Genomic DNA, 15,788 nt, shown 5'->3' with positions numbered 1-15,788 from the left:
ACCTGACCACTCAGAGCTCCCAGAGACTAAACCACTAACCAAAGAGTACACGAGGAAAAATTCCATGGTTCCAGCTCCATATGTAGCAGAGAATTGCCTTATCTGGCTGGCATCAATGGGAAGGGAGGTCCTTGGTCCTGTGGAGCCTTGATTCTCCAGTAGAAGGGGATTGTGCAATGGTGAGGCAGCAATGGGGGAGTGAGTAGGTATTGCACTCTTAGAGTTAAAGAGGAAGGGGATAGGATGGGGGTTTTGTGGAGGGTAAACTGGCAAGGAGGATAACATTTAAAATTTAAATAAAGAAAATAACCAATTAAAATTTAAAAAGGTGTACTATATATAGATAATGTGCCATATAGATAGATGACTTACAGATATGCAGATGATATACATGCCATATGTATGAGTAGATATTTAAATACATATGAAGATTATATTATTTATAAAAGGTATATAGATAAACAGATATGTAGATGTAGATGTCGTTTTATGTGTTTTTATGTTACATTTTAACAGTTCAGAAATGTTAGGAAATAAGGCATAAGAAAGAATGTTTTATATTAAAGAACATTAATATTTTCAAACACAGGAAATAAATGCAGGGAAATGTTGCAGTGTATGTGGTGGAAAATGACAGATTTTTTTCATTAATTAGTTAATTATCTATTTTCCAAACATAACATCCCCTCCCTCCTCTCCTTCCAGTCCCTCCCTCTTACCTCCCCTCAACCCCATTCCACTTTCCTTTCTCCTCAGAGAAGGGGATTCTTCCCCTTCTCTAACATATCACTTTAGCATATCAAATTCCAGTAGAACCAATTGCATCTTCTTCAGTTGAAGCTAGAAAATGCAGCTCAGTTGGGGGAAGGGGATCCAAAATCAGGCAACAGAGTCAAACACAGCATTTGCTTTTGCTGTCAGAGTCCCAAATCAAGATCAAGCTGCATATCTGTTACATGTACATGTGGTCCTAGGTCCATTGCATACACACTGTCTGGCTGGTGGTTCAGTCCAATAGACCTCCATTTAGTTAGGATTTTAGGTTTTCTGGTGGTATCCTTTATATCTCTGGTTCCATTAATCCTTCCTCTCCTTCTTCAAAACTATTCCCCTGAGCCTCCTAATGTTTGGCTGCATCTGTTTGCATCAGCTGGTGTGTTAAACCTCTCAGATGACAGTTATACTAGGCTTTTTTCTGCAAGTACATTAATAATGTCAGAGGTGAACTCTCATGGCATGTGTCTGAAGTTGGGACAATCATTGGTTGGCCATTCCCTTAGCTTCTGCTCCCACTTTATACCTGTACATCTTGTTGTCATGAAAATCTTGTGGATTCAAGAATTTGTTGCTTCATTTTTGTCATCAACTCTCCATTGGCCATCTTGTCTGGTAGAAGGAGGTAGCCATTTTTGGTTTAATATCCCCCATGGCTAGAAGTCTTAGCTAGTGTTATCTCAGGTGTGTGTGTGTGTGTGTGTGTGTGTGTGTGTGTGTGTGTGTGTGACATATTAACAGTTCGGGAATATTAGAAAATAAAGCATAAGATAGAATGATATTGGTTAAAGAATATAAACAATTTCAAACACAGGGAATAAATGGCAGAAATGTGGCTGTGTGAATGGTGACAAGTGAGAGAATCAATTCTTTAGAAAAGGAATAGCTGTAACTGTAGGGAGAATATCAATGAATTTCTAGTAGAAAAGATTCATTCATGAATAAAAAATGTTCCTAAACTCCCTCCATGTTTTCCTCATTGTTGTCAAGTACTAGAGTTATGATCCAGTTTAGAATTTAAGGCTCAGTTGAATTTTATGGTTAGGTTTAAAATTATATAGGTAGAGTAGACTAAGGTTAGAGGTACATGCTGATATTAAGGTTGACAGCTGTCTTGGTGCATATTGGCCTGTCATGAACACAGGATATATATTTGAATATTCATGATGAATGAAAGATGGATTTTATAACCATCTTTACAGGTACAAGTGTTCTATAACTTGTTATGAATGCTCTAACTCTTTATATCATATTTCATATAGTTTTATAAGGCAGAAGATAGAGTTATGCCCCTTAAATGTAATATTTTCATCCTGGAACTTTGACAGCCCTGTCATGATTATCTGAAAATTATTCTATCCATCTACAATATTACAACTGGGGAGACCATAAATCTCTTTTCCACAAATCGGTTCAAGGGAAGCACATTTTTATTATAGTAGTCTATTATAATATATTATATTATTTTCAGTGTTTCTTTCCTTGGATTTATTTTATGTTTTGTTATATTAATATATTCTATTGAATGTTTATTTTATATTATTGCTTCTCCCCTTGATGTAAATATTACTTATGTTTATGTGTTGTATAACATGCATCTTTTTATAAGACATTATTTTTGAGTGTGTAAAGTTATTCAATAAATATATGGAGTAACCAATTTAAAGTTGTTGACATCCATTTACATTCCCTTTAACTCTAGTTTCTAATATAGGAATATAATACTCAGCAATGGTCATTGATTATTCAAGTATACTTTTTGAAAATTAGCACTGCTTAAACCACTGCACATTAACATGCTTCTGTGTCATCATTTACAATTTGGCATACATATACATATAAAAATTGTGTGTTTCAAAAACACTGGATATAAAGTAAAAATTACATGTGATACTTTAATATTCGGATTTAAGACTGTTTACGCCTCAAAATGAAGCCTTGATGGTAACTTAATTTGAACAAAAATTTATAGTAGAATTCTTTCTTTCATTGTTAACAAATTTAGGAGGAGATAAGGAAATTTACTAAGAAATTTTTTCTATGAAACTGTGTAAGTTATTTAAGTCATGTCACAAACAGCATTTGACAAAGGATGGTTTTGATGTATCGATTCAGAGAGCTTTAGTACATCAGGAAGAAGAAGGCATGATGCAGCAAATCAGTGGAAGGTGGCTAGATTGGGAGGTTGCAGAGATCCTCATTATGATAGACCTATAAAATGAGAAGTTCTGAAACAAAGGATTTGGAATATTCTTCAACGAGATGATAGTAGTAATCTACTGTACAGGGCATGCTTCTCCTTTACAAATCCTACAGCTTTTAAAAACCAGCATCATCAATTGGGCACAAGCAATTAATTACTACATATTTCAGTGGGAGATATTTCACAGATAAACCATAACATTTCTCATGGTTATCTTTCTCATAACGGAAACTTCATTTAGGTCAACTTGCAGTGCTCCCATACAATTAACCATTCCCCCAGTGGGCAAAAGTCCAAAGTTCAAAGTGTTTTCTGAGTCTCAAGTCTCTGATATTTTGCAAAATCAATATAAATACTTGTTCTTTATACTATACAACATCACAGAGTAAAGACTAACATCTAAAAAGGAAAGTTTAGGTAATAGCAAGGAAAGCTTTACTGAAGAAAACCATTTCTCAATGGGAACATACCAAATCATTAGCACCAGGTCCAGCAACTGGGAGATATGATTGTATGAAATGAACCAAAGGGCCTCGGAAGACCCGATTCAGCCTTGCCTTGTACAGTCCACCTGGCCCTTTTCCTATACTTGCTCTACTTATTGACTGAAGTATCCTATCATGTCCATGGCAACTTGTAACTCATACATATATATCCTACTCTGGATTTTTTTAGAGACCTACTACATATTACCCAAATAATTCAGATTTTCTCATAATCTTGGTAGAATTCATGTTTCTGTACTTTTGCTGTCCCAGTTAGCATTAGCTGTACCAGGTTATGATCCCACCAAAAATGGGGGAGTGTTCCTATTTCTCCATATCCTTGCCACCATCTGTTGTCACCTAAGTTTTATTTTTAATTTATTGGATATTTTATGGATTTACATTTCATATGTTATCCCCTTTCCTCCCTCTCCTATTCCCCCCACTTAATTTTATGAAGGTTCTCCCACTCCTACACCCCACACCCATTAGCCTTCCATTCCCTTACATTTGGGAAACAAGCCTTCACAGGCCCAAGGGCTTCTCATATTGATGTCAGAAAATTCCACCCTCTGCTACATATGTGGATGGAGCCTTGGGCACCTCCATGTATACTAATTTGTTCATGGTTTAGTAACTAGGAGCTATGGTGGGTAGTTTGGTTGGTTGGTATTGTTGTTCATCCTGTGGGGTTGTAAACCTCTTCAGCTCCTTCAGTCATTTCTCCAAATGCTCCATTGCGGTTCTCATGCTCAGTTCAATGGTTAGCTGTAAGCATCCTCATTTTTATCAGTGAGGATGTAGCCTGACTGATCCCATCCATAAGCCCCCTAGCCCATCACCCCTGCTCTTTCTTCTATGAAGGTGTTCCCCCACTCATCCACCCACCTCTTCCTGCTTCCTCGAGCTGATATTCTCTTACACTGGGGGATCCAGCCTTGGCAGGACCAAGGGCTTCATCTCCCATTGTTGACCAACAAGGCCATCCTCTGCTACATATGCAGCTGCAGCCATGAGTCTGTCCATGTGTGTACTCTTTGGGTGATGGTTTAGTCCCTGTATCTCTGGTTGGTTGGTATTGTTCTTTTTATGGGGTTGCAAAACCATACTGCTCCTTCATTTCTTCCTCTCACTCCTCCAAAGGGGACCCCTTTCTCAGTTCAATAGTTGGCTGCAACAGTCCCCATATCAATTTGTCAAGCTCTTGCAGAGCCTCTTAGGAGACAGCTATATCAGGATCCTGTCAGTATGCACTTCTTAACCCCAATAGTGACTTGGTTTCTGTGTCTGTATGTATATGGGCTAGATCCAGATGTTGGGCAGTCTCTGAATAGCCATTTCTACAGATTCTGCTCCAAACTTTGTCTTGTATCTCCTTCTAGGAATATTTTAGTCCCCCTTTTTATGAAGAAATGAAGCATCTGCACTTTGGTCATATCATACTACTTCTTGAGTTTCATAAGTTCAATGGATTGTATCTTGGATAATCTGAGCTATTGGGCTAATATCTACTTATTAGTGAGTGCATACCATGTCTGCATTTTTGTGATTGGGGTACCTTTTTTCTACTTCCATTCATTTGCTTAAGAATTTCATGAAATCATTGTTTTTAATAGCTGAGTAAATGTAAATATTGCATATTTTTTTTGTATTCATTCCTCTGTTGAGGGATATAAGGCTGCTGTGAACATGGAACATGTGGCCTTGTTATATATTGGAACATCTTTTGGGTATGTGTCCAGAAGTGGTATAGCTGGGTTCTCAGGTAATATTTGTCCAATTTCCTCTGGACTGATTTCCAGAGTGGTTGTATCAGCTTGCAGTCCTACCAACAATGGAGGAGTGTTCCTATTTCTCCACATCCTCACCAACATCTGTTGTTATTTCAGATTTTGACCTTAGCCATTCTTACTGGTGTGAGGTGGAATCTCAGCATGTTTTGAATTGCATTTTCCTGATTACTATGGACCTTGAACATTTCTTTAGGCACTTCTCAGCTATTTGATATTCCTCATCTGAGAATTCTTTGTTTAGTTCTTTACACCATTTTGATAGGGTTAATTGATTCTCTGGAGTCTAACTTTGTAAGTTCTTTTTATATATTGGATATTAGCCTTCTATCAGATGTAGGATTGGTAAAGATCTTTTCCCAATCTGTTGATTGCCGTTTGTCCTAATGACAGTTTCCTTTGACTTACAGAATTTTGGGAATTTTATAAAGTCACATTTGTAGATCTTGATCTTAAAGCCATTGGTGTTCTGTTCAAGAAATTTCTCCAGTGCCTTTGTGTTTGAGGCTCTTCCCCACTTATTCTTCTCTTAGTTTGAGTGTATCTGGTTTTAAGGGGAGGTTCTTGATCATGTTGAACTTGAGATTTGTACACTGCAATAAGAATGGATAGATGTACATTCTGCTATATGCTGACGTCCAGGTGAACCAGCCCCATGTTTTGAAAATACTGTCCTTTTTCAACTGGATGATTTTAACTCCTTTCTCAAAGATCAAGTGACCATAGATGTGTGGTTTCACTTCTGGGTCTTCAATTCAATTCCATTGTTCTACCTGCCTGTCTCTAACAATAACACACAGCTTTTATCAATATTGCTCTCTAATACATCTTGAGTAATAGTGACTCCCCTGAAGTTCTTTTATTTTTGAGGATATTTTTCACTATCCTGTTTTTTTTTTGTTCTTCCAGATGAATTTGCAAATTGCTCTTTCTAACTCTATGAAGAACTGAGTGGGGATTTTGATGGAGAGTACATCTAATCTGTCAATTGCTTATGACAAGTTGGCCATTTTTAAGGTATTAATCCTGCCAATCCATGAGAATGGGAGATCCTTCCATCTTCTAAGATAATCTTCAATTTCTTACTTCAAAGTGTGAAGTTCTTGTCATACAGATTTTCACTTGCTTTTTTACAGACACACTAAGGTACTTCATATTAATTTTTTACTATTGTGAAGGGTGTCATTTGCCTAATTTCTATCTTATCTTGTTTATCCTTTGAGTTGATGAAAGCTACTGATTTGACTAATTCTATATCCAGCCACTTTGCTGAAATTGTTTATCATATTTAATATTTCTCTGGTGGAACTTTTGGGTTCACTTAACTATACTATATCATCTTCAAATAGTGGTATTTTGATTTCTTCCTTTCCAATTTGTGTCCCTTTGACTTCCTTTTGTTAACAATTGTTCTGGCAAGGACTTTGAGTACCACATTGAATTGGTAGAAAGAGAGTGGGCATCCTTCATTAGTCCCTGATTTTAATGGGATTGCTTCAAGTTTCTCTCCTTTTAGTTTGATATTGGTTACTGGTTTGCTGTATATTGCTTTTACTATGTTTAGATTATGGACCTTGAATTACTTATCTTTCCAAGACTTTTAACATGAAACAGTGTTGAATTTTGTCAAATGCATTTTCAGCATCTAATGAGATAATCATGTGTTTTTTCTTTATGTTAGTTTGTTGTATAATGTATTACATTGATAGATCTTCATGTATTGAACCATCCCTGAATCCCTGGAATGAAATCTACTTGAATGCTGGGATCACAGTAATGCTGGGATCCTTCTAACACAGGGGTATAGTAATTGGTTATTCAAAACCAAATGGTCAGTGCAAAAATATACATAAAAGTAAAAATACTATACAGATTGAATAAGTTGAATTTTTATACTTTGGAATATATCCCAAAGTATAAAGAGAGAAAAGAGTTATAGTGGAAGGTTTGTAATCAGAGTCAACTATTTCAAATGGTTAATCAGAAAAAATGGTTTGATGAAGTAGGCTTGCTAGAAAACATATCAACAAAAATAATAAAATTCTTCCAAACTGAATCCAAGAACACATCTAATTGATCACCATCATGAGCAAGTAGGCTTCATCCCAGAGATGCAGGGATGGTTCAATATACAGAAATCCATCAAGATCATCCACTGTGTAAACACACTCAAACGAACAAAGAAAAACCCATGATCATCTCACTATCTGCTGAGAAGGCATTTGACATAATTCAACACCCCTTCATCTTAAAAGTCTTGGAAAGATCAGGAATTCAAGGCCCATACCTAAACATATTAAAAACAATATACAGCAAACCAGTAGCCAACATCAAATTGAATGGAGAGAAATTTGGGGTGCCACTAAAATCAGGGACTAGACAAAGCTGTCCACTTTTCTCCTACTTCTCCAATATAGCTCTTGAAATCCTAACCAGAGCAACAAGACAACTACAGGAGGCCAAAGGCATACAAATTGGAAAGAAAAAAGTCAACATATCACTATTTGAAGATGATATGATAGTATACTTAGTGACCCCAAAAGTTCTATCAGAGAAATACTGAGCCTGAAAAAAAATTCATCAAAGTAGCTGGGTATAAAATTAACTCAAACAAAACAGTAGCCTTTCTCTACTCAAAAGATGAACAGACTGAGAAAGAAATTAGGGAAGGACACCATTCACAATTGTTCACCAAGCAAGTGAAAAATTTGTATGACAAGAACTTCCAAGTCTCTGAAGAAAGAAATGGAAGAAGATCTCAGAAGATGGAAAGATCTCTAATGCTCATGAATTGGCAGGATTAGTAAGAGTGGTCATTTTGCCAAAAGCAATCTACATATTCAATGCAATCCCCATCAAAATTAAAACTCATTTCTCTATAGACTTAGAAAGAGCAATTTGCAAAGTAATCAGGAATTAAAAAAAAAGCCCAGAGAGCAAAACTGTCCTCAATATTAAAAGGTCTTTTGGGGGAAATCACTATCCCTGAACTCAAGGAGTATTACAGAGCAATAGTGATAAAAACTGTATGGTATTAGCCCGGAGACAGGCAGATAGAACAATGGAATACAATTGAAGTTCTACAAATGAAACCACACACCTATGGTCACATAATCGTCAACAAATGAGCTAAAACTGTCGAGTGGAAAAAAGATAGCATTTTCGACAAATGAAACTGAAGGTCAGCATATAGAAAAAATGCAAATTGATCCATTCTTCTCACCCTGTACAAAGCATATATCCACGTGGATCAAGGTCATCCACATAAAACCAGATACACATAAAGTAATAGAGGAAAATGTAGAGAAGAGCCTTGAACACATGGTCACTGGAGAAAATTTCCTGAACAGAACACCTATGGTGATAAGATCTACAAATGGGACTTCATAAAATTCCAAAACTTCTGTAAGTCAAAGGAAACTGTCATTAAAACAAAGTGGCAACCAACAGATTCAAAAATATCTTTGCCAATCATATATCTGATAAAGGGCTAATATCCAATATATACAAAGAACTCAAGATGTTAGACTCCAGAGAATCAAATGACCCTATTAAAATGGGGTAAAGAGCTAAACAAAGAATTCTCAACTGAGGAATATCAAATGGCTGAGAAGTACCTAAAGGAATGTTCAGCTTCCTTAGTTCTCAGGAAAATACAATTCAAAAAATAACCCTGAGATTCCACCTCCCAACAATCAGAATGGCTAAGACCAAAATTTAAGGTTATAACAGATGATGGGGAGGATTTGTAGAAAGAGGAATATTCCTCCATCATTGGTTGGATTGCAAGCTGTTACGACCATTCTGGAAATCAGTCTGAAAATTCCTCAGAAAAATGGGTAAAGTGCTACCTGAGGACCAAGCTATATCACTTCTGGGCACATACCCAAATTATGCTCCAACATACATCAAATACACATGTACCACTATGTTCACAGCAGCCTTATTTATAATTTTCAGAAGCTGGAAAGAACCCAGATGCCCTTCAACAGAGGAAAGCACACAGAAAATATGGTATGTCTACACAATGGAATACTACTTGGCTATCAAAACAATGACTTCATGAAATTCATAGGCAAATGGTTGGAACTAGAAAATGTCATCCTGAGTGAGATACCCAATCACAAAAAGCCACACATGGTGTACACTCACTAATAAGTGGATATTAGCCCCGAAGCTCAAATTACCCAAATTGCAATCCACAGATTACATGAAGCTCAAGAAGGCCTACCAAAGTACAGATGCTTCTTAAAAGGTAGAAAAATACTCATCAGAGGGGATGTGTAGACAAAGTTTGGAGCAGAGACTGATGGAATGACCATTCAAAGTCTGCCCCACCTCGAGATCAAGTATATACATGAAGCCAAGAAGTGCATGCTGACAGGAGCCTGATATAGTAGTCTCCTAGGAGGCACAGCCAGAGCATGACAAATACAGAGGTGAATGCTAGCAGCAAACCATTTAACTGAGAACAGTGTTTCTATTGATGGAGTTAGAGAAAGGTTTAAAGAAGCTAAAGCATCTTGAAACCCCGTAAGAACAATACCAACCAACAGCGCTTCAGGCACTAAACCACTACCCAAAGAATACATATGTACAGATCCATGGGTCCAGCTGCATATGTAGCAGAAGATGGCCCTGTTGGGCACCAATGGGTAAGAAGATCTTGGTCCTGCCAAGGGCTGGACCCCCAGTGTACAGGAATGTCAGGGCAGAGAGGCTGAAAGGAAGAGAGGTTGTGCAGGTGAAACACCTTCATAGGAGAAGGGGGAGGAGATGGTATAGGGAGCTTGTGTATAGGAAACTGGGGAATGGAATAAAATGTAAGTAAAAATTTCTGAAAATGAAAAATAAAAGAAAATGTGTCCAAGAGGAATCATGAATGGGACCTTCATGTTTACTTATGTGAATATAACCATAAGGGACATGGAGAAGAAGTATTATCATGAGCAAACTTATTACCCCTTATTTTTCATCCAGACATCAGCTCTCAGATGCAGAGCCCCAGGCCAGAGAGTGCTTAAGCATCCTCCAGAGACAAACCATGAACTGAACAGTAAAGCGCTGACTGAAGAAGATGTGATCCTTAGAATCAATATCAGCAATAATTAACACCTGGATGTGGTTATTCAAAATATATACATGAGATTCTGCCTGCCTGACAGGTCATGTTGAATTTTACTCAGGCACCTTTCCTGGTGACACAACAAAGATGTTTTCTTTGATTTTTTTTCTTCTTGCTTCTGAAGCTTTCCTCTATCTTTTCGCATTTGAGTGACCCCAGATGCTATTGGAGATCAAAAGGCATAATAATTGAGCTAGGTGATAAAGAAGCTGATTGTTTCTTTTGCATTTATGCAAAGCATGGTTATGTGAAGAATGATTACTTCAGCGAGAATCTAGACAAGGAGTAAGTGCATCTTTCATTTATATATTTTAGTTTATCATGGGAGATAAAGCATTCTAGGGATGCTGGATGTAAACCATGATTTTGTTTGCCTTCTGGCTGTCCTAGTCTGGAACATAATATAGTGTGTTTTACTGTTGCCTATTTTCTTAATTCTGGCAGTTTTATAGGGTAGTTTGTCATTTTGAGTCACAATTCCAGTGTGATTAAATTTAGTGATTGAATGACTCCCATTATTTACCTTATCCCTAGAAAGATTCCCTTATTATGTCAATTTCAATTTTATGGTACCTTGTGATATTACTGAGAAAAATAGTAAGAACAGTTGCCTTAACTAATAGAGGATATAATAAAGTGGACTTTTACTGGTCTGCTAGTGTTCCTTCCATCAGCATAAATGCATGATTCCTGCAAAAAGACATTGTTATATCTTTTCTGGCTTTTAGTTACATGTATTGAGAAAATATAGAGATTTTGTTTAAATAATCTATATGTCATAATTTCAAAATTGTTGTGGTCTATGATTCCTACAGCTGAAATCAGGACTGTAAAGTCTATCTCTATTCAAATGAGAAATTTATGCTTCCTTTACTCTACCTTCTGTTAAAATTGTCAGCCACATTTTTGTTATATTAAATAATGTCAGGACTTTATGCCAAAGCTCTAAACTAGAAAGTTATGAATCATCTACTTATTCCAGCAGACAATTTGTTAGTTTGTTAGAAAAGAGAATGCCCACGCTAGTTATGACTTGATATTTTTGTTTACATGTGCTAAAATAAAGGATGCTTTCAGTGGTACTTGCTAAAGGTTGAGAGAGGAGTGCTATGCTTACAAATTTGTCCATTCCCCAGACTGAAGGTCATTTCTTTGCTTCTTTTTAAATTTTATTTAAATATTTTTTAATCTCTACATTTTACCCTCTTCTGGTCCACCCTTTCACTATTCCACATCCCATACCTCCTCCCTTAATTTCCACGAGGACATCCCCATACCCCCTACCCACTGCTCCCTACTCCATCAGACCTATTCACTCCTGAAAGAGGTCTCCTGAGAGGACCCCAGTCTCTTGAGGGTTAGGTGCATATTCTCTAACTGAATCCCGACCTGAAAGTCCTCTTCTTTATATGCATTTGAGCCACAAGTCAGCTGGTGTGTGCTGCCTGGTTGCTGGTCCAGTGTCTGAGAGATCTCCAGGGTCCAGGTTAATTGATACTGCTGTTCCTCCTAAAAGGTTGCCCTCCTCCTCATATTCTTCCAGCTTTTTTCAAATTCAACAACAGTGGTCAGCAACTTCTGTCCATTGGTTGGGTATAAATATCTGCATCTGACTCTTTCAGCTGCTTGTTTTGTCACTCAGAGGGCAGTCATGATAGGCCCTTGTTTGAGCACTCAATAGCCTGAGCAATAATGTTAGGCCTTGGGGCCTCCATCTGAGCTGGATCTCACTTTGGGCCTGTCGCTGGACCTCCTTTTCCTCAGGCTCTTCTCCCTTTCTATCCCTGCAATTCTTTCAGAGAGGAAAAATAATTGGTCAGAGTTTTGGATTGTAGAACAACAACCCCATCCCTCACTTGATGCCCTGTCTTTCTGCTGGAGGTAGGCTCTACAAGTTCCTACTTCCCCACTGTAGGGCATTTCATCTAAGGTTCTTCCTCTTTAGTCTGGAGAGTTTCTCACCACCCAGGACTCTTGTACATTCTGGAGAATCCCCACCAACACCTTCTATCTCTGAGGTAGCCTGATTCCATTCTTTCTACTGGCATTCAGGATTTCAGTCCTTTTCTCCCACCTGATGATATTCCCCTCTTACTGTACCTGCTCTCCTTCCCACACAGGCCCATCCTTCCCTATCCACTCCTGTGATTGCTTTCTTCCCCCTCCCAAGTGGGATTGAGGCATCCTCACTCAGGCCCTTCGACCTGCTAAACTTTTTCAGTTCTGTGGACTATATCCTGGGTGAAGGTCATTTCTTGATTTAAAATTTTCATGCCTCATTGTTATGGCATATTTATTATCCATTATATTCAATCCACATTTAAATATTTTTGTCCTCTTTCCATAATTATTCAGAATAAATTTGGGTATTATGGGGATATGTCCACCTTACATATTTTATTTTTTATCTTTATTAAATTGGGTATTTCATATTTCCATTTCAAATGTTATTCCTTTTCCAGGATTCCAGGGCAACATCCCCTAACACCTCCCACTTCCCTTATATGTGGGTGTTCCCCTCCCCATCATCGCTCCATTGCCGCCCTCCCCCCAACGATCGCTTTCACTGGGGGTCCAGTCTTGTCAGGACCCAGGGCTTCCCCTTCCACTGGTGCTCTTACTAGACTATTCACTGCTACCTATGTGGTTGGAGTCCAGGGTCAGTCCATGTATAGTCTTTGGGTAGCAGCTTAGTCCCTGGAAGGTCTTGTTGGTTGACATTGTTGTACATATGGGGTCTCAAGCCCCTTCAAGCTCTTCCAGTCCTTTCTCTGATTCCTTCAACGGGAGTCCAGTTCTCAGTTCAGTTGTTTGTTGCTGGCATTCGCCTCTGTATTTGCCTTATTCTGGCTGCATCTCTCAGGAAAGATATATATCCAGTTCCTGTCATCCTACACCTCTTTGCATCATCCATCTTATCTAGTTTGGTGACTGTATATGTATGGGCCACATGTGGGTCAGGCTCAGAATGGGCTTTCATTCTAAGTTTTGCATTTCTATCCACACCAAAGTGTATTCTTGTTACCCTTTTAAAGAAGGAGTGAAGCATTCACATTTTGGTCATCCTTCTTGAGTTTCATGTGTTCTGTGCATCTTGGGAAATTCAAGCATTTGGGCTAATAGCCACTTATCAATGAGTGCATACCATGTGTATTTTCCTGTGATTGGGTTACTCACTCAGATGATATTTTCAACTTCCCTCCATTTGCCTATGAATTTCATGGAGTCATTGTTTTTGATAGCTGAGTAGTACTCCATTGTATAGATGTACCACATTTTCTGTATCCATTCCTCTGTTGAAGGGCATCTGGGTTCTTTCCAGCTCCTGGCTATTATAAATAAGGCTGCTATGAACATAGTGGAGCATGTGTCTTTGGAGTATGTTGGAGCATCTTTTGGTTATAGGCCCATGAGAGGTATAGCTGGGTCCTCAGGCAGTTCAATGTCCAATTTTCTGAGGAACCTCCAGACTGATTTCCAGAATGGTTGTACCAGTCTGCAATCCCACCATCAATGCAAGACTGTTTCTCTTTCTCTACATCCTTACCAGCATGTGCTTTCGCCAGAGTTTTTGATCTTAGCCATTCTGACTGATGTGAGGTGGTATCTCAGGATTGTTTTGATTTGCATTTCCATATGACTGAAGATGTTGAACATATCTTTAGGTGTTTCTCAGCCATTCGATATTCCTCAGCTGTGAATTCTTTATCTCTGAACCCCATTTTTAATAGGGTTATTTGTCTCCCTGCAGTCTAACGTCGTGAGTTCTTTGTATATTTTGGATATAAGCCCTCTATCAGTTGTAGAATTGGTAAAGATCTTTTGCCCAATCCGTAGGTTGCCATTTTTTCCTAAGGGCTGTGTCCTTTGCCTTACAGAAGCTATATAGCATTATGAGATCCCATTTGTCGATTCTTGATCTTAGAGTATAAGCCATTGGTGTTTTGTTCAGGAAATTTTCTCCAGTGCCCATATGTTTGAGATGCTTCCCTACTTTTTCTTATATTAGTTTGAGTGTATCTGGTTTGATTTGGAGGTCCTTGATCCACTTGGACTTAAGCTTTGTACAGGGTGATAAGCATGGATCGATCTGCATTCTTCTACATGGTGACCTCCAGTTGAACCAGCACCATTTGCTGAAAATGCTCTCTTTTTTTCCATTTGATGGTTTTGGCTCCTTTGTCAAAAACCAAGTGACCATAGGTATGTGGGTTCATTTTTGAATTCTCACTTCTAGTCCACTGATCTATCTGCCTGTCTCTGTACAAATACCACAGTTTTCATCACTATTGCTCTGTAATACTGCTTGAGTTCAGGCATAGTGATTCTTCTGGAAGTCCTTTTGTTGTTCAATATACTTTTAACTATCCTTGCTTTTTGTTATTCTAGATGAATTTGCAAATTGTTCTGTCTAACTCTATGAAGAATTGGATTGGGATTTTGATGGGGATTGCATTGAATCTGTAGATTGCTTTCGGTAAAATGGCCATTTTTACTATATTAATTCTGCCAATCCATGAGCATGGAAGATCTTTCCATCTTCTGAGACCTTCTCCAATTTCTTCCTTCAGAGATTTGAAGTTCTTATCATACAGATCTTTCACTTGCTTGGTTAAAGTCACACCAAGGCATTTTATATTATTTGGCATTATTATGAAGGGTGCTGCTTCCCTAATTTCTTCCTCGGCTTGTTTCTCTTTTGTGTAGAGGAAGGCTACTGATTTATTGAAGTTAATATTATACCTGGCCACTTTGCTGAAGGTTTTTATCAGTTTTAGTAGTTCTCTGGTGGAACTTTTTGGATCACTTAAATGTACAATTTTATCATCTGCAAATAGTGATATTTTGACTTTTCCCTTTCCAATATGTATCACTTTGATCTCCTTTTGTTGTCTGATTGCTCTAGATAGGACTTTGAGAACTATATTGAATAAGTAGGGAGAGAGTGGGCAGCCTCATCTGGTCCCTGATTTTCGTGTAATTGCTTCACTTTTATCTCCATTTAGTTTAATGTTAGCTAGTGGTTTGCTGTATATGGCTTTTACTATGTTTAGGTATGGGCATTGAATTACTGTTCTTTCCAGGACATTTATCATGAAGGGGTGTTGAATTTTGTCAAATGCTTTCTCAGGATCTAATGAAATGATCATGTGGTTTTTGTCTTTGAGTTTGTTTATGTAGTGGATTACGTTGATGGTTTTTCCATATATTAAACCATCTCTGCATAACTGGAATGAAGCCTGCTTGATCAAGATGGATGATTGTTTTGATGTGTTCTTGGAATCGCTTTGCAAGACTTTTATTAAGTATTTTTGCATCAATATTCATAAGGGAAATTGGTCTGAAGTTCTCTTTCTTTGTTGGTTCTTTGTGTGGTTTATGTATAAGAGTAATTGTGGCTTCATAGAAGG

The 15,788-nt window shown here is 37.8% G+C and overlaps 1 protein-coding gene across 3 annotated transcripts in view; it reads left to right on the top strand.

The window, feature by feature from the left end:
* Potefam2 (POTE ankyrin domain family member 2) overlaps positions 1 to 15,788 on the top strand; it is a 204,488-nt gene that overhangs the window by 163,327 nt on the left and 25,373 nt on the right. The gene's annotated exons all lie outside the window — the stretch shown is intronic.

The sequence above is a fragment of the Rattus norvegicus genome, chromosome 1 (assembly GCF_021556685.1).
Source record: "Rattus norvegicus strain SHRSP/BbbUtx chromosome 1, alternate assembly SHRSP_T2T, whole genome shotgun sequence".
Taxonomy (NCBI): domain Eukaryota; kingdom Metazoa; phylum Chordata; class Mammalia; order Rodentia; family Muridae; genus Rattus; species Rattus norvegicus.
This window is presented reverse-complemented; position numbering and strand designations above follow the sequence as displayed.